The sequence below is a fragment of the Leucoraja erinacea genome, unplaced genomic scaffold, assembly GCF_028641065.1.
Source record: "Leucoraja erinacea ecotype New England unplaced genomic scaffold, Leri_hhj_1 Leri_81S, whole genome shotgun sequence".
In the NCBI taxonomy this organism is placed as follows: Eukaryota; Metazoa; Chordata; class Chondrichthyes; order Rajiformes; family Rajidae; genus Leucoraja; species Leucoraja erinaceus.
In genome coordinates this window covers 43,073-69,170 of record NW_026576751.1, presented here as the reverse complement: position 1 = coordinate 69,170, position 26,098 = coordinate 43,073, and the positions used below count along the sequence as shown (strand labels likewise).

At 44.6% G+C, this 26,098-nt stretch overlaps 1 protein-coding gene across 8 annotated transcripts in view; it reads right to left on the bottom strand.

The window, feature by feature from the left end:
- Window positions 1-21,724, bottom strand: part of LOC129694841 (uncharacterized) — a 34,177-nt gene extending 12,453 nt beyond the window's left edge. For 4 of the 8 annotated variants that reach the window (XR_008723054.1, XR_008723055.1, XR_008723053.1 and 1 more), the window contains exons 1-3: window positions 7,594-7,738; window positions 7,436-7,489; window positions 2,110-2,216 (exon numbers count right to left, since the gene is read on the bottom strand). The gene's annotated coding sequence lies outside the window, so the exon portion shown is untranslated. The other 4 variants (XM_055631603.1, XM_055631602.1, XM_055631604.1 and 1 more) reach the window with 4 other exon arrangements.
- Between the last annotated feature and the right edge of the window lie 4,374 nt (window positions 21,725-26,098).

Below are 26,098 nucleotides of genomic sequence, written 5' to 3'. Positions count from 1 at the left end.
GCAACATTGAGCTGAACTGTTAACTTTGTTTCTCTTCCATAGAGGCTGTCTGACACATCGAGCAGGTCCAGAGTTGCAGTTTCTATCAAATCTTCTGGGAAAATATGTTAAGAAATAACCAGGAAGCAGGCCAGACTGAACCTGATGATGAGTAAACCAGAATCTGACCGAAGGGAAGCATTAACTGGAATCATGGAATCCAATGACTGGGAATTCCAGGATACCTTGGCGGTTATGGTGCAACGGAGTTTACGACCATCTCACTTGCGTCGTACTTTGATAAGACTTTACTATAGGTGAGGACACAGGTTATTTGAAAACGTGTTATCGGTTTTCTTTGATTGGTCACAGGTTGAACGGTGGGAATGGAGAGAGAGGTAGTGATGATCTCAGTAATTGAGCATAGAACAGTACAGCACCAGAACATATCCTTCAGCCCATGATGTCTGTGCTGAATATGATGCCAAATTAAACTAATCACTGTCTATATCTGATCCATTTCTCTCCATTCCCTGAATATCATGTGCCTATCTAAACGCCTCTTGCCACACACATCTCCTTTAAACATTTTCATCTTAAAGTTATACCCTCTCGTCTTTGAGATTTCCAACCTGGGGAAAGGATTCTGACTGCCTCTCATAATTGTATTAATTTTTCTCATGTCATCCCTTAACCTCTGAAGCTCCAGAGAAAACAAAACAAAAAACAACATTTGTCCAACCTCTTCTTGTAGTCAAGGCAGCATCTGGTAAACCTCCTCTGCACTCTCTCCATAGCCTCCACATCCTTCCTGTAATGGGACGACCAGAACTGCACACGATGCTCCAAAGGCAGACAAACCAAATTACTGTGGCGTCATTGTGGAGCAGAGCCGTTCAGAGAGACCAGCCTTTCTCATGGAAGAGAAGGATCAGGTAGGTTGGAAATTATGAGGCAATTAGAAGTGTCAGCCAGGAGAGGATGGGTGGTGGGATGTCACAGATTGGAGGATCTGATCATGGTGGGGTTAAGGGTGGGGGAGGGAAGGTTACTGCTGAGCACAGTATGTGGAGGAACTTGAAATGCTTTAGATTTGTTTCTTGATCACTGGAAGGTCTTCCAGATGAGCACCAGTAGGCACTACAGGTTTTTTATTCAGTTTCAAAAATAAACTATATTCAAAATAAAAATATATAAAAAACAAAAACCATTCTGTCTAGACTCGAAACGTCACCCATTCCTTTTCTCGAGAGATGCTGCCTGTCCCATTGGGTTATTTTGTGTCTACGGTATAAACCAGCATCTGCAGTTCCTTCCCACATCAATAGTTCAGTAGTTCTTTATTGTCACATGTGCACAGCACAGCACAGTGAAATTCTTTTGCACAACCCACAAATTCAGTCACCATATTTTTGCAACGTTTACAAGGAAGAAAATAAAGAAAGTGTCCGAAGTCCAAAAGTCCTAAGTCAGTCGGGATGATCCATGACAAGGACCCTTGCAATCTTCTGCAGACGCTCTTTGCTACAGGATTAATGTCCTGTGAGCACTGCAAGATTAATACCCTGTTGCACCTGCATTAAAGGTATCCCTAGCACAGCGTGGTTCAAATTCCCAGCAAATCCTTCCAAAGGAGCATTGCATTTGGGGAACTAGTTCAAATGTTGGTCTTTGATGTGAAAATTGAATCGGGGTGGCTCAAGATGGGAAGTTCCACAAGGACTCGGAAATGGTTAAACTGTGATCTACTCTTGTTTCAATTGATTTTCTTACTAATAGAAACATAGAAAATAGGTGCAGAAGCAGGCCATTTGGCCCATCGAGCCAGCACCGCCATTCAATATGATCATGGCTAATCATCTAAAATCAGTACCCCGTTCCTGCTTTTTCCCGAATGGCCCAATTCTATTCCCATAACTTGTGAAAGTGATCTATCTATCCCTCATATATCCCCATTCTCCCTCCTTCTCCCCATAACCTCTGGAACCTGTACATTTCACAAATCTGTCTATCTCTGCCTTAAATATACCCACTGACTTGGCCTTCACAACCTTCTGTGGCAAAGAATTCCACAGAAGATTCCATCCTCTTCAATCTTGCATGCACTTCCTTTTCCTTTGCCATCCTTACCGCTCCTCCTCACTGCAAGATGTCAGTTCTGAACATCGATCACTGGTTCATTCACAGGATGTGGGCTTTGGTGACAAAGCGTGTTTATTGTCGATCCTGAACTGTTGCTGGAATGAAGAGGCAGGTAAGACTCATCTGTATATGAAAACATTAGAAATAGATGCAAGAGTCAACTATTCAGCCCCTTGCATCTGCTCCACCATTCAATAACATAATTATTGATCAGTAACTACATGGGTCTGGAGTCATAGAAACATAGAAACATAGAAATTAGGTGCAGGAGTAGGCCATTCGGCCCTTCGAGCCTGCACCGCCATTCAATATGATCATGGCTGATCATCCAACTCAGTATCCCGTACCTGCCTTCTCTCCATACCCCCTGATCCCCTTAGCCACAAGGGCCACATCTAACTCCCTCTTAAATATAGCCAATGAACTGGCCTCAATTACCCTCTGTGGCAGAGAGTACCAGAGATTCACCACTCTCTGTGTGAAAAAAGTTCTCCTCATCTCGGTTTTAAAGGATTTCCCCTTTATCCTTAAGCTGTGACCCCTGTAGACCAGAACTGTAGAACAGTAATTTTCTTTCCGTAAAGGACTTTGGTGAATCAAAGATAGACACAAAGTGCTGGAGAAAAGCCCCTGTCCCACTTTCCCGAGTTACTCATGAACTCCCGAGTTTCCCCCTTGATTTGAACTCAGAGAATTACGGTAATAACCAGTCGTAGGTACTCGGAGCAATTATTTTTACTCGTTGACATTTTTTCAACATGTCCCGACTTACCTGATGCCCCGACTTCCTACGGCTACCAATACGAGCCGCTACGAAACATCTACGGACTCCTACGAGCTTACTACCGACATTCCTCGAGTTCGAATCAAGGGGAAAACTCGGGACAGTTCGTGATTAACTCTGGAAAGTGGGACAGGGGCTTTACTCAGCAGGTCAGGCAGCATCTCTGGAGAAAAAGGATGGGTGACATTTCGGGTCGGGACTCTTCAGACTGCTGGAGCCGCAGGCAAGTGCCAAGGAACACATGTGGCTGTGGCAGCGAGTCAAGTTAAAACACGGAGAGCAGGAAGAATCACAGTGGGAGAGAAGTGAGAGGATGTTGCAGAATTCTCAGACTTGGTGAACCAGATGGGATATTCAAACCAGCTGCCAATTTAATTTAATTTTTTGAATTCAAATTTTCAGCTGCACCAGTGGGATTCGATTGATGTATATAGATGAATAGTTTAAACCTCTGATTATTAGTCCAGGAACATAACCACATTGGTCTGCCCTGCTGCATGATTCATGGCGCTGACACAAATAAATATTGTGCCAATATGATTAGATTGCCCAGTCCAGATCATTTGTCTTCAGACCACATGAATTCAAGATCTGAGTTTGATAGGTATGGTGAGGGTGACTTCCCTTTACTTTATGGCAGCATTTGACGAGTTGGACGTCAAGCAGCCCTGGTAACAGCAAAGTCAATGGATATTAGATTGAATACAATTGAGTGGTTCAAGTCCTACCTCAGACAAATGAAGATTGATGTGGCTGTGGAAGGACAATCACCAGAGCATCAGGACATTACTACAGAGATTCAGGGCAAGCTGGCAAACTGAACCAAAGAACCATGGTAATATGCAGCAGAGGATGATGCGAGGGGGTTGTTTAACGACTGGATGCCTGTGACTAGTGGTGTCCCACAAGGATCCGAACTGGTGCTATTACTGATTGTAATGTATGTAAAGGACTTTATTCCTCAGAGTGTAGGAGGCTGAGGGGTGACCTTATAGAGGTGTATGACATAATGAGTGGATTAGATATGGTGACTACACAGTGTCTTTTACCCAGAATAGGGGAATCGAGAACCAGAGGACAACGTTTTCAGTTGAGAGGAGAAATATTTAATAGGAACCTGAGGGGTAACCTTTTCACACATTGGGTGTGGTATATGGATAGAGCTGCAGAGTGGTAGTTGTCAGGTCCGAGGATGATATTCAAAAGGCATGGCTAATACAGAGGAGAGAGACACCAAATGATGGAGTAACTCAGCAACATCTTGTACAACAGTAACATACATCTTGTTCTATACTCAATACCCTGATCGATGAAGGGCAACGTGCCGATAGCCTACTTGATCACCCTATCTACCTGTGACTCCACTTTCAAGGAATGATGTACCTGCTCTCTTAGATCCTAGAATCCTAGTGTCTACAACACTACCCAGAGCACTGCCATTCACTGTGAAGGTCCTGCTGTGGTTTAACTTCCCAAAGTGCAACACCTCATACTTATCTGCATCAAACTCCATTAGCCATTCCTCAGCCCACTTGTCCAACTGATCAAGAACCTGATGTAATTTTTCGTAACCATCTTCACTGTCTACAATACCACCCACTTGACTGTGATCTACAACCATGTTGACCATCCCTAATCAGCACCAGTCTATCCAAATATTTTTTTTCTAATCCTTCATAATAATCTCCAGTTACTTGCCTACCACAGATGTTAGGCTTACTGGTCTATAGCTCCCAGACTTTTCCTTGCAGCCCTTCTTAAATGGAGGCAAAACATCAGCAGCCCCCCTGTCCCCCAGTACATTTGTCTAACTGTGAGCAGCACGGTGGCGCAGTGGTAGAGTTGCTGCTTTACAGCGCTTGCAGCGCCAGAGACCTGGATTCGATCCCGACCAAGGGTGGTGTCTGTACGGAGTTTGTACATTCTCCCTGCGACCACGTGGGTTTTCTCCAAGATCTTTGGTTTCCTTCCACACTCCAAAGACGTACAGGTATGCAGGTAAATTGGCTTGGTATATGTTTAAATTGTCCCTAGTGTGTGTAGGGTAGTGTTAATGTGTGGGGATCGCAGGTCGGTGCAGACACGGTGGGCCGAAGGGCCTGTTTCTGTGCTGTATCTCTAGACTAAACTAAAACTAATGATGATTCATATATCTCAGCCAGGGTCCGTGCAATATCCGACAAAAGCCCGGGAGATTTGTCTTCCTCCATACCTTAGGACGTTCAGCATCTCCTCGACTGTAATACTGACTGTTCTCAAGACACTTCCATTAACTGTCCCAAGTTCCCCAGTCTTCATGTCTTTCTCCACAGTAAAAACAGGAGAAATACTCATTGAGGATTTTACCCATCTCCTGTAGCTCCACACGGAGATGACTGCTTTGGTTTCTAAGGGCCCTATTTTCTCTCTAGTCACCCTCTTTCTCTCTACCTTAATGTTAATCGCCAGAACTACCTCCTGCCCCTATTTGGTCAATGCTCACTGGTACCTTTAGTTGAACAGGGCCCTGGTGAGACCACACCTGGAGTATTGTGGAAACATAGAAAATAGGTGCAGGCGGTCATTCGAGCCAGCACCACCATTCATTGTGATCATGGCTGATCGTCCCCTATCAATAACCTGTGCCTGCCTTCTCCCCATATCCCTTGATGCCACTAGCCCCTAGAGCTCTATCTAACTCTCTTAAATCCATCCAGTGATTGGCCTCCACTGCCCTCTACGGCAAGGGAATTCCACAAATTCACAACTCTCTGGGTGAAAACGTTTTTGTCTCACCTGTCTTAAATGGCTTCCCCTTTATTCTAAGACTGGCCCCTGGTTCTGGACCCACCCAACATTGGGAACATTTTTCCTGCATCTAGCTTGTCCAGTCCTTTTATAATTTTATATGTTTCTATAAGATACCCCATCATCCTTCTAAACTCCAGTGAATACAAGCCTAGTCTTTTCAATCTTTCCTCATATGACAGTCCCGCCATCCCAGGGATCAATCTCATGAACCTATGCTGCACGGCCACAATCACAAGGATGTCCTTCCTCAAATTAGGAGACCAAAACTGAACGCAATACTCGAGATGAGGTCTCACCAGAGCCCTATAGAACTGCAGAAGAACCTCTTTACTTCTATACTGAAATCCTCTTGTTATGAAGGCCAACATTCCATTAGCTTTCTTCACTGCCTGCTGTACCTGCACGCCGTCTTTCAGTGACTGGTGTACAAGGACGCCCAGGTCTCGCTGCACCTCCCCCTTGCCAAACCAAACCCAATATGAGATAATCTGCCCCCTTATTTTTGCCGCCAAAGTGGATAACCTTACATTTATCTATATTATACTGTATCTGCCATGCATCTGCCCACTCACTCAACCTGTCCAGGTCACACTGCAACCTCCTAACATCCTCTTCACAGTTTACACTGCCATCCAGTTTTGTGTCATCCGCAAACCTGCTAGTGTTGCTCATAATTCCCTCTTCCAAATCATTAATATATATGGTAAACAGTTGCGGCCCCACCACCGAGCCTTGCGGCACTCCACTCGCCACTGCCTGCCATTCTGAAAAGGGCCCGTTCACTCCTACTCTTTGCTTCCGGTCTGCCAACCAATTTTCTATCCATGTCAACACCCTACCCCCAATACCATGTGCTCTAATTTTAGTCACCAGTCTCCCGTGCGGGACCTTATCAAAGGCTTTCTGAAAGTCTAGATACACTACATCCACTGGCACCCCTTCATTCATTTTACTTGTTACTTTATTGGGCTGACGGTAGACACAAAAAGCTGGAGTAACTCAGCGGGACAGGCAGAATCTCTGGAGAGAAGTTAATGTGTGATGTTTCTGGTCGAGACCCTTCTTCAGACTTGCCTAAAGGGTCTGTTACCGTGCTGTATGACACTAATCAGGCCCTTTGGCCAACCATGTCCATACATCTTTGCCCATATGCATTAATCCATTTGCCTGCATTAGATTTGTATCCTTCCATGCATTATATAGCAGAATCATGAGCAGGACCTTCAAGACTGTAATCTCTGCATTGCTTCTGGTGTCACATGCTCCTGAATATAGGAATACAAAGATAGGCCAGATGAATGTGTGGCCAAAGGGATGGTGTAGGAGAGATGGCTGGATGTTGGGACATAGACATTTCTGGAGGGGGTGCAGCCTATACAAGCAGGTAAGTTTGTACCTGAATGGGGCAAGGTCCAATATCCTTGCTGGCAGTTTTACTCCTATTGTTGGGAAGGTTTGAAACTAATTTGGTCGGGGGAAATGGGACTAGATGTGTGATTGGGGGTAAGTTTAAGTCAAATGTAGAAACACTAGGTCAGTCATTAGGTAGAACAGACATGGGAATTATGTAGTGGCTGTATCTCAGTAAGTTTCAGTTTGGGTTTAAATCTCAGCAGCATCAGTTTGACTTCACAATCCCTCCCAACACGGCCGCTCCCACTCTACCTGGCCCTCCTTCTATACCTCCGTCGTGGCAATCCTACAGCTGCTGCCGGTGTCCGTCCCCTCTCTTGTCCTTACCTCTCACTAGAGTTATGTCTGTGGCTCCGATCACACGATCTCACCGCTCACACTCTGCCAGAAATAACATTGGAAGGTGAGTGAACTGAACACCAGAGACAGCACTGGTTAAGGGTAACACAAACCAATAGACAGCAAAATGCACAGTTACTGATTACCAGCTCCTTCCTTCAGTGTCCCGGACAGGGGAGTGGCTGCTTCAGGTTGTCGGTTTGACTCCTGCCCAGGCTGTGTCTTGTTTTACTGAGAGCTTGAGTACTTTCAGTTTCACCACAATCACACCCTTGGCTTGTCACAGTAATCATGTGACTGTCTCTAAGGGGTTTGATTTTGTGTAACAAGTAGCGGATGGGGATTATTGATGAGGAAGTACAATGAGAACTAGGTGAATTATAGGACTATTGCGTTAACATCCAACATATGTAAGGTAATGGAAAAAATGGTAAATGAAAGGTTAACATATTATGTAGAAAATAAAGGATATTTATCCAATTACCAGAGTGGTTTTAGGAAGGGGAGAAACACCATGGATCCAGCTATATGTTTAGAACATGAAATTAGGAGAGCACAAATTAACAGAGAAAGTGTAGTAGCTGTATTTTTTGATATTGAGAAAGCATATGATATGATGTGGGGAGAAGGGTTATTAGTGAAACTAGGTAAATTGGGGATTAAAGGTCGTATATTTAAATGGATTAAGGATTTTTTATTTGGGAGGTCAATACATGTCCGAGTTGGAAATCAATACTCAGGAACATTAGATATTGAAAATGGAACACCTCAAGGGAGCATAATAATCCTTTACTAATTTTAGTAATGATAAATGATGTATATGAAGAAATTGTAAATGAAATGGGAGTTTCACTGTTTGCGGATGATGGGGCAATCTGTAAAAGGGGGAGAAATGTGAAGTTTATTGTGCAGAAACTACAGAGGGCTATAATAAAGGTACAACAGTGGCCATATAAATGGGGATTCAAATTTTCTGTGGAAAAGACAAAGATGATGTTTTTTACTAAGAAGAAAATTGGTAGTGAGGTAAAACTAAAATTATATAACCAGGAATTGGAGAGAGTAAAATACTATACATTTTTAGGTTTATGGTTTGATGAGAGGATTACATGGATGGTTCATATTCAGAATGTAGTGGACAAATGTAAGAAGATACTTAATGTAATGAGATGTTTAGTTGGATGTGATTGGGGGGCAGATAGAACAGCTTTGAAGGCTATATACACTGGGTTAATTAGATCTGTGTTAGATTATGGTGTTGTGGTGTATGGGTCCGCATCAAGTACTTCTCTTAAGAAAATAGACAACATTCAATATCGGGCATTGAGAATATGTACTGGTGCAATAAAAACAACTCCAACAGCAGCATTACAGGTTGAAATGGGGGAGATGCCTCTAGAGATGAGAAGGATACAGCTTTCATTGAATTACTGGATTAACCTACAGGGCCACAGTCAAGAACACCCAGCACAAGTTACTGTCAAACCATGCTGGGAAAAGGAGAGAAGGGAAACAAAAAGTTTTGGATGGACAGTGACCCAGAGAGCATTACAAACCAGCATAGCACAATTTTACTTCGGAGTCACGTGAGGGACTCCATGAAAGAAGCCCGCTACTGCGCATGCGTATCATATCGCATACACGCATTGAACGAGTCAGAAGTGGGAGACGACGTCTCCCTAGAGAGAAAGGCAAAGAAGCAGGTAAGAGACTGCAAAAATTTTTCCACTTACCTTGCAGGTAGGAAATACAAGAAGCTGCAGGAGCTGGAGAAGAGACTGCAGAAATATTGCAGCCAGAACCAGCACCAGCAGTTACCGCGAATCCTCTGGAGGGGATTCCCAAACGGCTATTTTTAGCACAGAACAGCTGTGCCCGACGTCGCTCCCCGCACCGGCAAGATGACTGTTGCCGGGCGGGAAACAAACCTACACGGCCCGGGGAGTTTCTAGACCAAGTCGGGTCTATTTTTTAGATGCAGTCGTTAGGCGCTCCGCAGCTGATTGAAGCAGCTGCACCCCCCGGGGAGAGAGAGAGCCGACATCGGGGACAGCAGCCCATGGACCTGCGCTACGGGGTCCGTGGGGCTGCGGGAGGAAAACGTTCCTCCGAAAACGGCAGGCTGAAAACCAGTACAGGTAAGAACAAATTTCCCTTACCTTTTTGGTGCTTTTTCCAGACGTGCTTGCTGTATTCTGAAGAGACTGGTGTGTTGCTGAACAGCAGGGAGCCAGCTAAGGACGTCAGGGCATAGCCACAGGTCGTTACTGGTGTGATGCTGAACAGCAGGGAGCCAGCTACTGATGTCAGTATAGAGCTGAAGGGCTGTTGTTTAATGACCAGCAGCAGCCAGCAATAAATGTCGGCACCAGCATCTCCCAGATGGGAGCGAGTGCCAAACTTCACCCTAAATGGGTAGAGGTGCCCGTGAGTACCAGGACCATGGGGAACGGTCCAGTGCCCGTAGGCATGGGGACGGGCTGTGGGATATACTGCGTGCGACTAGTGCCCGAGAGCACCAAGGTCGGCAGGAGCGGTCCCATATATTAAGCACCCGCGACGACTAGTGCCCGAGAGCATGTAAGTCGGCTGGAGCGGTTTGCTGGAGTAAAATTCTCCATAGTGGCAGGCTCCGGGATTGGAGGTAGCCACAGTGGGCAAATAATATAAGTCCCACAGCAGTTTCCCATATGGGCTGCATGAAATGTCAGATGCCTCTGAGGAGGGTATGGAAGGTCTGACGGGGTAAAGCCTGAGCAGGTGATGGAGCCACTGTCCCCTATTGAAGGGGGGGGGGAAACAACCTGCCGAACATGATGAGCAGTACTGCCAGCAGAACTCACGGAGAATGATTTCGAGAGGATGGCTGTGAGTATTGAAGGACTGTGAGTCCACCCATTAACTTCAAGCTAATACTTTGCTGAAGTGTTGGCAAGGGTTCTATACCCCGGGAATATTGTGGTGCTCTCCATGTAGCCATTGTTACAGGTGCATTTGCAGACGTGTTGGGAAGGCCGTAATACTCTGTAAGGTCTCATGGCGGGCATACAGCTTTGGGCCGCATGTTTTTTAAAAAAGGTGTACAAAATTAGTGACCTTAAGGATGCCATTAGCACTATTTTTTGAAATGTGTAGTTGAAGGGCCATTCAGCCAGCTCTAGACCCTACTTCACTATACTATGTGAGCAAAGGGCTATAGACCCCGTTATTGGGGGGGGGGGGAGACCTGTCTAAACAGGTAAAGAATTGGCGTGGTGGCTTGACTTTGGGGCTGATTAAAGCATCCAAAGGATTTCTGGGGAAGACATTAACCTTATGTGCATCCTAAGAGAGGTAGTGTGTTTTTGTAATTATACTACAAAGAATTGGGCAGAGGTACCCAGCAGCAGCGTCCTGTTTAGGGTTTGGCCGGGACGACTACTGTGGAGATGCAAACTAACATTAACCTTTAGGCTCTCCACAACCGCATATGAAACCAAGGAAAATAACTTGGTTACCACCAATAACCATGGAGGTAGGTGAATTTGGGGCTCCAGTATTAATAGGGAGCACGGAAGTTGGGGGGATATTGCAATTTCATGTTGATGCTTGGTGTAATATATCCATGGACAGATATATCCTTAGCAGTTTTAAGGGATATCTGATAGAGTTCTACACGAACAAAACCCTCCAGTACATAACCGGATAGATATACATGCTGGTATGAAATAAACTAAACCTGAACAACAGGATTTGTCTCAAACATCTTTATTAGAAATAAGAAAGATGGGGGATGCCGTATTATTATGGATTATCAATACTTCACAATGTTGTGCAATATATTCATTTTTAAAAATGGATATGTTTAGCAGTGCAAAGATTTAGTGTGCAACAGGCTAGTCTATGGGAAGTATTAATTTAAGATCCTTGCTATTCAATATCAAACTGGGGGAAAAATTTTAAACCAGTGTTGGGACTGCTGCAACACCAAAATCATAGAATTATGGTATAGTTGGATGATATCCTTATTGTGGGAATAACTTAGGAATCGGCATGTTAGGCAGTGGTTGCCACTAATCAATTGTTTGTGCAGCTGGGATGCATTGTCCAGCCACTTAAGTCAAAATTGACACCATTAACACATTTAATATGTTAATGACTTACTAATATGGAAAGCCAGAGAGGTCAACTCGGCTGTGCTATTACAAACAGATGCCAGTGCAATTGGTTATGGAACAACTGATACCATCTCGAGCTATGGGGGAGATGGAATATATAAGAAGCTAACCTACATAACACTAAGGGTTAGAAATGTTAAGTGCATTTCATGGGCAAAAATCTTATTGCTCAGGAATGAAACTGCAGCATGGTAGATGGTAGATAGATAATACCCCGGTGATGGCATATTTAAGTCATATGGGTGGAAAGATATCACCAGCTTGTGATGAATTGGCAAATTAAACTTGGGAATGGTGTGTCCAAAGGAATATTTGGTTATGGGCTACGTATCTACCAGGGATACTAAATCAGTGGCAGACACCAGGCCACGAAAAATTATTGGAAGTACTAAATGGAAGTTGGATAGATGGTATTTGCTAAAATCAGTAAAGTAGGTAAGGCCGGATATTAGAATTGTATCCGGGGTTAAATCACCAGTTACCGAGGTATGTATCATTGATACCAGATCCTGAGGCAGAAGCTACAGATGCTGTTTTCACTGCACTAGGGGAGGGTTTTTTTCATTTATGTATTACCTCCTTGTCTATTTATAAATTTGGGGTACGAAGGGACATTCAACAGGAATCGGCATTGGGGATGTCTTACTACCTGATTGGCTTACCCAACTATGGTTTTCCGGGGTACAGGACATGGTGCTGGAACTATGTATAACGGTAGACGTAGTCCTAAGTTGCTGGTGCATCCAGTAACTGAGGATAGCTATCCATGTCATAGAAAATATTGATTTAGTAGGTTGTAGACTCTAAAACACCGCTATGGGACATGGGGCTACCAAAAGAACTGTGAACATGATCACAGCAGCACGAAGAAGGTCTACTCTATAACAGTATTTAGGTCATATTAAAATGGACTAATTACTGCCATGATAACTTTCTGGACCACAGAAATAAGGATGTTCCGGGGGTGCTACAGTTGCTTACCAGCCTGCAATATGGAGGACTGTGTTTCAGCACTGTGAATAATGCCGAAAGTGCATTGTCAAGTTATTAATGGCAAGAAACAGTAAGATAACTATATTTGGAATGTAAGTGTGGCTTTGATCTTGCTAAGGAATTGGTCGCCGGCTACAGCATTAAATCTGGATAACTAACTAGAAATGGAATGCTGATAGCGCTAGTCACAGTGCATAAGCGCCAGTTATTGCTAAAAGTAAGACTGGATGGCTTCACTATTGCGGCACGAAGATTGGGGTTTGTGATCCAGGACCGTATTATTAAACAAAATAGGCCAGGATTAGCAGGGCAGGTCATAGAATTGATGGCCTACCCGGAGGACAATGCCTCTGTATAGTAAAGTACGGTTTTGTTATACAGTAAGGAAATAAGGCTATCAGAGGCAAGGAATTGGCGTTTAATCAGCTATAAGATACTGTACCATAGAGTGTAACTCAGACCATTTCGCGGTGGCTGAAATATGGGATATGATAGGCGGGAGTGGACAATAACATATTTAATTCTCACCCCACCAGGGCTGCAGCTACATCTGCAGCAAAACGCCTTGATGTATCCATGGACCAAATCCTCAGGATTGCAGGATGGTTGTTGGAGAATACGTTTCAGAAATGTTAACAAACCAGTTAGCAGTATGGGAACGTTTTTTCGGGGAACAATTTTAAGTTCTGTATGATAATTTATCCCTGAAGAATACAGGGTTATGATTTGAATTAATTCGATATTATTTATCATTTCCATTAAATAATTGGTATGAATGCTTTGAATATAATTAACAATTTCTCTCTAACTACCAAGGCAGTTGTGAAGCATGGACTCGTTTTCCACGGCATGAGGTCACAGAGCTTTGAAATCTTTCATGGAGTCCCTCACGTGACTCCGAAGTAAAATAGTAAGATTAAACGAGAACTTACCAGTTTGAAGTTTGATCTGTATTTTATGAGGAGGAACGTTGAGGGAATACATGCCCTCCGCTCCCACCCTCATAGGGTCATATGTTAAGCTGGTATCTCTTTGATAATCTTGCTATTTTAGGTCAATATAGGGTATCTGTGACCTCACACCGCTGCTTTGAAGGATGACACGCATGCGCAGTAGCGGGCTTCTTTCATGTATTCCCTCAACGTTCCTCCTCATAAAATACAGATCAAACTTCAAACTGGTAAGTTCTCGTTTAATCTTACTATTAAATGTGGTTCCAACGGTTCCATTACCTTCAATTCCACCTTGGATACTTCCAGATGCAACAGTAGACTTTACAATATTAGAACAGAAAAACAAGGATAAACAACATATGTATAATTCAGTCATCATACAGGAATACATTGACAGATACTAAGGGATCAGGGGGTATGGAGAAAAGGCAGGTACAGGATACTGAGTTGGATGATCAGCCATGATCATATTAAGTGGTGGTGCAGGCTCGAAGGGCCGAATGGCCTACTCCTGCACCTATTTTCTATGTTTCTATCAGTAATTACATGGGTCTGGAGTCATATGTAGACCAGAACTGTAGAATAGTAGTTTTCTTTCCGTAAAGGACTTTGGTGAACCAAAGGTAGACACAAAGTGCTGGATTTAGATCCCTGTCCCACTTTCCCGAGTTACTCACGAACTCCCGAGTTTCCCCCTTGATTTGAAGGACGAATCACAGTGGGAGAGAAGTGAGAGGATGTTGCAGAAATCTCAGACTTGGTGAACCACATGGGATATTCAAACCAATTTTATTTAATTTTTTGAATTCAAATTTTCAGCTGCACCAGTGGGATTCGATTGATGTATGTGGATTAATAGTTTGAACCTCTGATTATTAGTCCAGGAACATAACCACATTGGTCTGCCCTGCTGCATGATTCATATATAAATAAAAAAATACTGTGCCAATATGATCAGATTGCCCAGTCCAGATCATTTGCTTTCAGACCACATGAATTCAAGAGCTGAATTTGAGAGGTATGGTGAGAGAAGCCCTGGTAACAGCAAAGTCAATGGATATTAGGTTGAATACAATTGAGTGGTTCAAGTCCTACCTCAGACAAATTAAGATTGATGTGGCTGTAGAAGGACAATCACCAGAGCCCCAGGACATTACTACAGATATGCAGCAGAGGATGTAGCAAGGGGCTTGTTTTTGCGACTGGATGCCCGTGACTAGTGGTGTCCTACAAGGATCCGTGCTGGGGCTCTCACATTGTAATGTATGTAAAGGACTTTATTCCTCAGAGTGTAGAAGGCTGAGGAGTGACCTTATAGAGGTGGATGACATCATGAGGGGATTAGATATGGTGACTACACAGTGTCTTTTACCCAAAATAGGGGAATCAAGAACCAGAGGACAACGTTTTAAGTTGAGAGGAGAAAGATTTAATAGGGATCTGAAGGGTAACCTTTTCACACATTGGGTGTGGTATATGGAAAGAGCTGCAGAGTGGTAGTTGTCAGGTCCGAGGATGATATTTAAAAGGCATGGATAATACAGCAAAGAGAGACACCAAATGATGGAGTAACTCAGAAATGTCTTGTTACCCTGACCGATGAAGGGCAACGAAGGGCTTCTTGATCACCCTATCTACCTGTGACGCCACTTTCAAGGAATTATGTACCTACTCTCTTAGATCCTAGAATCCTAGTGTCTACAACACTACCCAGAGCACTGCCATTCACTGTGAAGGTCCTGCTGTAGTTTAACTCCGCAAAGTGCAACACTTCATACTTATCTGCATCAAACTCCATTAGCCATTCCTCAGCCCACTTGTCCAACTGATCAAGAACCTGATGTAATTTTTCATAACCATCTTCACTGTCTACAATACCACCCACTTTACTGTGATCTACAACCATGTTGACCATTCCTAATCAGCACCAGTCTATCCAAAAATTGTTTTCTAATCCCTCTTAATAATCTCCAGTTACTTGCCTACTACGGATGTTAGGCTTATTGGTCTATAGGTCCCAGACTTTTCCTTGCAGCCCTTCTTAAATGGAGGCAATGTATTAGCAGCCCCCCCGTCCCTCGGTACATTTGTCTAACTGTGAGCAGCACGGTGGCGCAGTGGTAGAGTTGCTGCTTTACAGCGCTTGCAGCGCCAGAGACCTGGATTCGATCCCGACCACGGGTGCTGTCTGTACGGAGTTTGTACATTCTCCCTGCGACCACGTGGGTTTTCTCCAAGATCTTCGGTTTCCTTCCACACTCCAAAGACGTACAGGTATGCAGGTAAATTGGCTTGGAATATGTTTAAATTGTCTCTAGTGTGTAGTGTGTGTAGGGTAGTGTTAATGTGTGGGGATCGCAGGTCGGTGCAGACACGGTGGGCCGATGGGCCTGTTTCTGTGCTGTATCTCTAGACTAAACTAAAACTAATGGTGATTCATATATCTCAGCCAGGGTCCGATCAATATCCGACAAAAGCATGTGAGATTTGACTTCCTCCATACCCTAGGACGTTCAGTATCTCCTCAACTGTAATACTAAAAACTGAGTCTCACGTTGCGAGTTAACACAAGAGGTACCCCGAGTGAAAGACTCGTGGTTGTGTACGAGATTGCAAGTGTATGATCAAGAGTTTAACCGAGTTCCCACGGGTATGACAAGTTTGCCGTTTACTTGTCATTTCTGTGATGTTCCAAATTCGTCTCCCGAGTTACTCTTGAGCCAATCCTGATTGAAGGTTTGTTTTAATAAGCAACAGTGTTAAAGAAGACCTCTCCAACCTGTGGCTTTGTTTTAAAGATAGATTTCAGCGCGGCCGCATCTATTGATGTGACCTACAAAGGGAAAATGCGCACCATCCAGTGCCAGAGCATTTATACTTATGATTTGTTTGAAACACACAGGTTTGATATGTTTTAATTGAATTTACTGCCATGTCTACACACTGCGGGGAGACAGGAGATGAAATCTTTGAATGTGGACGGATGTGCACATCAGATTGTTGTTAGACAGAGCTCAGGGTTCGCCTCCTGAGCTGCTTTGGTGCCCAGGCGTGAGTTGAGGTGGAGAGAGGTTGGGGGTGGCGTAATTAATCTGGCTGCGGTGACATGGCTCTTGGGTTAGGCTGGGATCATTCTCTGCGGGATGATCTTACAGTGCGGGGGACAAGTGTAGGCGAGGTGTACTGACTGTGTGGGCAGACACTTTGGACGTGATTGCCCACCAGTCTCAAAAGCAGCTGTGTCTCCCTGTCCCTGGGATAGCAGGGGGCGATCAAACAGCACAATACCCCCCCTCCCCCTCCACGTCAACACGAAGGGCAACGATCCCTAGGCTTTAGCATCAGGAACAGCGGGCAGGCGACAATCACCTGCCATAACGCAAGAGAGATCATGCACTGTTGTAGGTCTCCTTTGCACGTCGGTGTTTCTGTCTTTCTCCACTCATTGTTGGCCCTATCTGTCACCACCCCTACCTACACCCCTCTGCTTCCCGGCCATGTGTGTGACCCCTTCCCTCCCCTCTCCAGCTCCCCGCCCATTGCACCGGCACGGGGGCTTTGCACTGTCTTCACGTCGGCGATGCCAGCAGGTCAGCGCCAGTCGTCCCGGGGCAGCCGCTCCCTTCTGTTTCCCAGGGGGTCGGGACGGGACTGTAATTGGGAGGGAAAGGTGGGGGGTATGGGTGGGTTAGGTGAGCAGGAGAGTGGGGTTGTTTGCAGTTGCAGAAGGAGGGGGCAAGGGCGGTACAGTTCCCAGTCTCAGCTCGTGTCCAGGGGGTTGGCCGGAGACGTCAGGACCAACGGGACACCGACCCCCAGGCCCACCAGCTCTGGCTGTGGGCGAACTGCCACTTGTCGCCGTAGCGGCCCATCAGGGAGCGGGGTCCTCTGGAGTTGGAGCGGGGCTGGGCTAGAGTTGCTGTTGACTGTGGGTCTCTGGGTTCTCTGTGCTTGCAGTGGGCCTGGGGGTCAGTGCCCCGTTGGTCCTGACGTCTCCGGCCACCCCCCTGGACAGGAGCTGAGACTGGGAACTGCTGAGTTAAAGAGTTCCCACGGTAGACTCACGATACACTAAGGTAAATGCACGGGCCACTACGTTCTTACAATGAGTTAAAATGTTTCAATTCTTAACCAGAAGAGTAAAATTGACTCGTGGAAAATTTTAAACATGTTTGATTTTTTGCAAGAGTTGACAAGTTTCACGAGTACCTGCCGTTAGCGCCACAAGTCTCTAAGTTGCGTCCACGAGTTCCGTACGTTAATCGTACGTTATTACCACGAGTCTTAACTCGGGGTACCTCTTGTGCCAACTCGCAATGTGAGACTCAGCTATGACTGTTCTGAAGACACTTCCGTTAACTGTCTCAAGTTCCCCAGTCTTCATGTCTTTCTCCACAGTAAAAACAGGAGAAATACTCCTTGAGGATTTTACCCATCTCCTGTAGCTCCACACGGAGATGACTGCTTTGGTTTCTAAGGGCCCTATTTTCTCTCTAGTCACCCTCTTTCTCTCTACCTTAATGTTAATCGCCAGAACTACCTCCTGCCCCTATTTGGTCAATGCTCACTGGTACCTTTATTGTCACATGTACCGAGATACAGTGAAATTCATTTTTACATACAGTTTAGTAAAAGTAGTATTATACATGGCACATCTTAGATACAATACATGCATAGGAATAGTATACTGAGACAGCATACAAGGAGTTGCCATGTTTTGATGCCATTTTCCAGTCCTTTTCATGATATCCTTATTAGTCTTGCAGGTGCCTGCAATATCCTGACATATTTGCTCTTCTAATTCCCTTTTACTATTTTGGAACCTGTAGTACACTCCTAACAAGGCGATCATCCCCTTTTCATTTCTCAGCAATGCCTCACTGGATGAACAATCAATTTTGGACTACAGCTTTAACATTCACCTTAATCAATGAAGCAACATCCCCTCCTTGTGGTTGGTCCACGACAGATCATTGTTAATATTAACGGCAAGGATAATGTTCTGGCACCATATCACTAAATTCTCCATTTCCTTCCTGTACTCTTATTATTGTTCGTGATTCGACCCACCACAGTGGTGTTGTCTGCAAAATTGTAGATGGAATTAGAGCTGAATTGACCATACATTTGTAAGTGTAATGGGTGTATAGTATGGGGCTGATCCTTGAGGTAACAGGTGTTCATGTTATTGTGGAGGAGGAGTTGTCACCTATCCTCAGAGATTAAAATCTGAGGGCCAGAAAGTTGCAGACCCAGTGGCAGAGCTGATTCCTAGGTCCTGGAATTTGTAAGGGATTTTGGTGTTGAAAGCAGAGTTGTAGTCAATAGTCTGACCTTGTTGTCTCAGTGTTCCAGAAATGAGTTTAGGGCCAGGAAGATGGTGGTTAATGTGCGCCATCACCGGTCTCTCAATGCACTTTATAATGTTGGGGTCTCAACCCAAAATGTCATCCATTCTTTATCCAAACATGCTGCTTGTCCCGCTGAGCTGTCCAGCATTTGTGTCTATCGTGATGTTGGATGTCAGAGCCACTGGACGGTAGTCATTAAGACACACTGCTATACTTAAAGGAAGGTAGGTCAAAAAATTACAAATTGAATTTGACTCTTGGCAAGTAGGTAGACACAACATGCTGGAGTAACTCAGCGGGACAGGCAGCGTCTCTGAAGAGGAGGAATGTGTGACGTTTTGGGTCGAGACCCTTCTTCAGACTTAGATTTAAACCAGCATCTGCAGTTCTTTCCTACACATATTGTATTTTGGTATGTCAAACCAAGTCAGGACTTGCACAATAAATGGTAGAGCCCTGGGGCACGTTGCAGACAAGGAGATCTGGTAATAAAGGCACATGATTCCCTAAAAGTATCGAGTGGGATGGACATTGTGATCAAGAAAGCATTTGGCATGCTTGCCTTCATTGGAAATGGATTTGAATAGAAAGGTTGGTACACCATACTGCAGTTGTACATATCGCTGGTGAGACCATACTTTGGAGTACAGTGTGCATTTCTCATCACCAGCCATAGTAAGGATAGCATTGTTGAAAGAATAGCATTATTTAATGGGAAAAAAGCTTATACTTAAATTCTGGAAAAATGCGCCCACACCAACAATAAAAATGTGGATATCAAATATGTTTGAAACATTACATCTGGAAGAGATGAGATTCCTCTTAGCAGGTAAAGCAGACCAATTCCAAAAGACGTGGTCTATATTTCTGGACCTATTACAAGTATGAGGTGCAATAGTAATTTAAATAAATAAATAAATAGTATCAGGACCTGGTAACGGGAGGTAAAACATCAAAAACAGACTTGGTTGGTAGTCCCCTTTCTGCGGAGTTTAATGTTATAATAGAGCGATTGTTCCTATTTTCTTTTTCTTTCTTTTCTAGGGTCTATTTTCTCACTTTACTTCCTTCTCTAACTTCTTTTCTAAGGGCTTTCTTTTCCCAACACTCTTGCACTTCACGACTCTTGCGCACTTTCTTTACTTTCCTTACTTCTATCTTTTTCTTAAAGCTCCAAAAAAAAATGAAGCGGTACAAAAAATGTATTAAGATATATGTGTTGTGTAGTATTGTAATTTACCGTACTTCTAATAAAAATAAAATTAAAAAAAAAAAAAAAAAAAAAAGCATTGTTGAAAGAGTGTAAAACAGATTCACCATAATGTTACTTGGTTAGCGGGCTTGAGATATTGGCAGATTTTGGATAGATCGGATCTTTTTTCTTGTAGTGTAGGAGGCGAGGGCTTAAATAGTATTTTTCCCAGGATAGAGGATTGAGGGTGGGGGGCATAGGTTATGATGAAAGGAGAAATATTTTAGATTAACCTCAGGAGCAACCTTTTCACTCAGAGGGTAGTTAGAGGGCATGGGCAAGGTGGGCTGAAGGGCTGTTCCCGTGCTGTACAGGTCTATGACTTTAAGTAGGGTTATGCTCCAAATCATTAAAAAACATTGTCAGCTGAAGTATTGTGCAATTTAAATTACCATAAGAAATATGCGTCTGAAAGTGGCAACACAAGTTCATAGAGTGGTAAAGAAGGTATATGGTTTGCTTGGCTTCATCGTTGAGGCACATTGAGTATAATAATCAGAAAATCATGAATTGTCTTTCCACTGACTGGTTAGCACGCAACAAATGCTTTTCACTGTACCACTGTAAACATGTCTGCTCTATGAAAGGTTTAGAGTATTGTTTGCAGTGTAGGGAAGTGTTTGCAGAGGGGTGAAGAGGTTGAAGGCACCTCCCTCCCCTTTCTTGATCTCCCAGTGTCCATCACTACCACTGATGTCTATTAAAAACCCACTGACTCCCACAACTATCTCAACTACACTTTTTGCCACCCGGCTTCCTGCAAATACTCTATCCCCTACTCCCAATTCCTCCATCTACGCCATATCTGGGCCTAAGATGAGGTCTTCGATACCAGGTGTCCTCAGTCTTCCTCCCTCCCTTCCTCCCTCCGTTTCCTTTCATGAAGCCACTTTTTTGCCCATACATTTTTTATTAACTATCTCTCTGTGGATCCCATACGCTCTAACCTTCCTGGGCAGCTGACCACACTGAACCTAATGTGGGTGTAGCAAACTTTTGGTAATGCTCCAACATTGTAAACAAAAATATGTCAGTTTTGATTTTTTTTTAAATAGAGCAACAGCATGAAAATGCCAACATTTGCAACTACCCTCATACCACATACAACCCCGACTTGGGAGTACACAGCCACTCATCATCGCCACCAGATCTATATCCAACATCACTGAGAGGTCCTTGACCAGCAGCACGTTTCACTTTAGGTTTATTATTGTCATGTGTAACGAGGTTCATGAAAAGCTTTGTTTTTCATGCCATCCGAACAGATCAGGTATACCTTACACGCATACAATCAAGTCTAACTCAAATACAATAGATAGAGCAAAAAGGAAGATCAAGAGTGCAGAATATAGTTCTCAGCATTGTAGCACGATAGCTGTATAGACAAAATCCATTCAAATGGTTTAACAAATCAACTCACCACCACCTTCTCCAGGGCAATTTGAAATAGGAAGCAAAATCCCGATGAAACACTGACCTGGAAAATAAAGAAAAACAAACAGGTCTGTATGTAATAGGACAACTTTGCTGTGCAACCAGTTTCTTGCCATGCCAAACACCTGATCAAGATATTTTTAACATGTAAATGCATAAATGTTTAGAATGTCAGCTGAAACTAGGTGTGACACTGGAACCGATGCATGGTCCTAGTGGGAAAGACCAGCTGATAATAGAGGTTAGGCAACCTTGGAGCACAATCGGTGGAACAATCTTCAGTTGGAACCAACATCTGCAGGTCCTTCTTACACCCATACAATGGGAGATTAGTAAGATTAAACGAGAACTTACCAGTTTGAAGTTTGATCTTTATTTTATGAGGAGTTACGATGAGGGATTACGTGAAGGCCCCGCCAGCACACATGCGCATCAATCTTCAAAGCAGCGGTGTGAAGTCACAGACAGGAAACATTGACCTGATAATAGTAAGATTTGAGAAATTAGAACTAACAGCTGAGTTTTATGAGGAGGGGTTGGGAGCGGAGGGCACGTAATCCCTCATCGTAACTCCTCATAAAATAAAGATCAAACTTCAAACTGGTAAGTTCTCGTTTAATCTTACTATTTTATATCGGAGTCACGTGAGTGACTATGTGAAGATTTTAAAGCTCTGTGACTTCATGCCGTGGAACGAGTCCATGCGTCACACACTACATCAATTGACCAAGTAATTGACCAACAGGAGGAGCCATCTTGGCTAACCAGCAGCCGTCCGTTAAACTCGCTTTTTAAAAAAAAAATTTTTAGTTAATCCTGTCTCGTCCGTTTGGAGAAATGGACTTTTTAATGTGGGGGGTAGGGGGCAATTTTATTTCTCGGTCCCTACCTAGTCAGTGAGGCAGCTTTTTCTCCGGGCTGCCCGTCGACCCGTCCTCGCGGCCTACCAGCGGGCTTGGAGCGCCGTTTCCTGGCGGGGACGGCCCAGCACCTCGGCCTCGGTGGCGGCACAGCGCTGGAGCGCCATCGTGGAGCGGAGCGGGCAATGCCTTGCCTGGGTCGCCGCGCTGGAGCGACGCGCCGAGAGCAACACCTCCGGGCTGCGGGTCTGCGGAGCAGTGCGGGCAGTGCCGATTTCAACATCGGGAGCCTGGGAGTTCCAAACCGGCGCAGCCTTGTCGGCTCCGGAAGGCGCGGTCTCCAGCTAGAAAGCGGCCATTCCAGGTGGCCCAGCCGCTGAGTGGACTCTCCCGACGCCGGGTCAACACCACTCGGTGAGAACGGCCAGGAACATCGGGCCTCCGTAGAGGCAATTGCGGTGGCCTCAATAGGCCTGATTTTTTTGTCTGTAATGTAATCCTGTTAGTCTTTATCCAAGATGGATGCCGTGAAGGGAGAGTGGACGCTGGCGCGCTTTGGCTGCCGCTGCTCTCTCTTCACATTGTGTTTTTGATTTTCTGTTTTTGGACTGAATTCTGTTTTTAGTTTGTGTCTCTGTGATGTCTTTATTATTTATTTTACTCTGATTATATGTTTATGAATGAATGAATGAATCTCTTTATTGTCATTGCACATGGTACAACGAAATTTAAAAGTCAATCCCACGGTGCGATTCACAAGAGCAGTTTAAATATATAAGATAAGGTAAAAATACATACATATAATAAAAAAAATAAAAAATTACAGATAAATTACAATAGCAGCTGAGGTAGAGCCATTCAGTTGAATGTGAGTGTTATTTCTTTTTTTGCATTATTAAGTTCACGTATGGCTATGGGGTAGAAGCTGTCTCTGAGTCTGTTTGTGCGAGTTTTGAAAGACCTGTACCGTCTGCCAGAGGGCAGCAGGTGGAACAGGTTGTGTCCAGGGTGGGAAGTGTCCTTTAGGATGTTGGCTGTCCTGCCAAGGCAGCGAGAGCTGAAGATGTCCTTCAGGGAGGGCAGTGGGCAGCCAGTGATTTTTTGTGCGGTGTTGATGACCCTTTGAAGGGCTCTCCTGTCCGCTGCAGAGCAGCTGGCATACCATGTGGTTATACAGTACGCCAGCACACTCTCGATGGAGCAGCGGTAGAAGGACACCAGCAGCTTCTCCTCCAGGTTGTTTTTCCTGAGGATCCTCAGAAAGTAGAGTCGCTGCTGGGCCTTCTTGACTGCTGTGGTGGTGTTTGTAGTCCAGGAGAGATCCTCTGTAATTTGTGTGCCCAGGAATCTGAAGTCTGAGACCCTTTCCACACAGTCCCCATTGATGTATAGGGGTTTGAGGGCTGCACTGTTCTTACGAAAGTCTATGATAATTTCCTTTGTTTTTGTGGTGTTTAGGATGAGGTTGTTGTCTGAACACCACGCTGCCAGTCTTTGGACTTCCTCCCTGTAGGCTGTCTCATCTCCTCCTGAGATGCGTCCAACCACAGTCGTGTCGTCCGCAAACTTGACGATGGTGTTGGTGGAGTGGGCGGGGGCACAATCGTGGGTGTAGAGGGCGTAGAGGAGTGGGCTCAACACACAGCCCTGTGGGGAGCCAGTGCTGAGTGTGATGGGGGTGGAGAGGTGATGGCCCAATCTGACGGTCTGGGGGCGGTTAGACCGAAAGTCCTTGATCCAGAGGCAGATGGGTTGGGAGAGGCCTAAATCCATGAGTTTGGTGACCAGTCTGCTGGGGATGATAGTATTGAAAGCGGAGCTAAAGTCAATGAAAAGCATCCTCACATAGCTCCCCTTGTGTTCGAGGTGGGCCAGTGCAGTGTGAAGAGCAGTGGCGATATATTCCTGTTAATATATGTAAGGTGTCCTTGAGATGTCTGAAAAGCGCCCAATAAATAATATTTATTATTATTATTATTAAGTATGAATAAACATAATCATGCATTCAGACATGTCATAGATGTAGACATGCTGATGCTCTTCAATGAACCAATAATCACAATAGTATCCCCTGTCATCCAGGAGGAACTATAGACAGAACTAATTGAGTTGGCAAATACCCTCGGTCTGGCAATGGATTTGTACAATGTATTGAAAGATTGTTCGTTTGGCCACACTGGAGACACTAGGATGTGGTACCGTAGAACGTCCATACCCCTACCGCTGAACTGTTACAGCCGTGGTGGAGTGAGATTAAAATGTCAGTCATTCCTGCATAAGCCAGAACCCGTTTAACCTGGAGATGGTCCTACTGATACCTTCTATGAGGTTTATGTAACTGACAAACATTGCTAGATCCGTGCCCCAAAGGCTCTAAGTGACCTAACGTATAGTAGTAGATGACCACACATAACCAAAGGTCCATTGTATGCCCAAATTGTAGTTAGACCTGATGCCCCTGGTCCACTCTGCTTGACTAAGCCATAAACATAAATAGTTATTTGCCTGCAGCTGTAACCATGCTGACCAATCACGCTATGCAATGACTGGACACATTGCACTGTACCAGTGCTATGAGCATAACCACTTTTAAGTGAGTTTGACCAAGGACAGGGGTATAGCCGGAACCCACCGGCGAAACGGCGTCAGCACAATGTTAACATCCCATATCTCTGCATGTCTGAGCCTGTGAGGTTTGAGTTCAAGATACCCTTCATGAATCTGGATATCAGAGGGTGAGACCCAACAGAGTGGGTCCTGCTTCTAGCAGAAATATGATGAGAAGGCACATTTGGCACAGATAATAGAAACAGAAACATAGAAATTAGGTGCAGGAGTAGGCCATTCGGCCCTACGAGCCTGCACCGCCATTCAATATGACCATGGCTGATCATCCAACTCAGTATCCCGTACCTGCCTTCTCTCCATACCCCCTGATCCCCTTAGCCACACGGGCCACATCTAACTCCCTCTTAAATATAGCCAATGAACCGGCCTCAACTACCCTCTGTGGCAGAGAGTTCCAGAGATTCACCACTCTCTGTGTGAAAAAAGTTCTTCTCATCTCGGTTTTAAAGGATTTCCCCCTTATCCTTAAGCTGTGACCCCTTGTCCTGGACTTCCCCAACATCGGGAGCAATCTTCCTGCATCTAGCTTATCCTTAAGAATTTTGTAAGTTTCTATAAGATCCCCTCTCAATCTCCTAAATTCTAGAGAGTATAAACCAAGTCTATCCAGTCTTTCTTCATAAGACAGTCCTGACATCCCAGGAATCAGTCTGGTGAACCTTCTCTGCACTCCCTCTATGGCAATAATGTCCTTCCTCAGATTTGGAGACCAAAACTGTACGCAATGCTTCAGGTGTGGTCTCACCAAGACCCTGTACAACTGGAGTAGAACCTCCCTGATCCTATACTCAAATCTTTTTGCTATGAAAGCTAACATACCATTCGCTTTCTTCACTGCCTGCTGCACCTGCATGCCTACTTTCAATGACTGGTGTACCATGACACCCAGGTCTCACTGCATCTCCCCTTTTCCTAGTCGGCCACCATTTAGATAATAGTCTGCTTTCCTGTTTTTGCCACCAAAATGGATAACCTCACATTTATCCACATTATACTGCATCTGCCAAATATTTGCCCACTCAC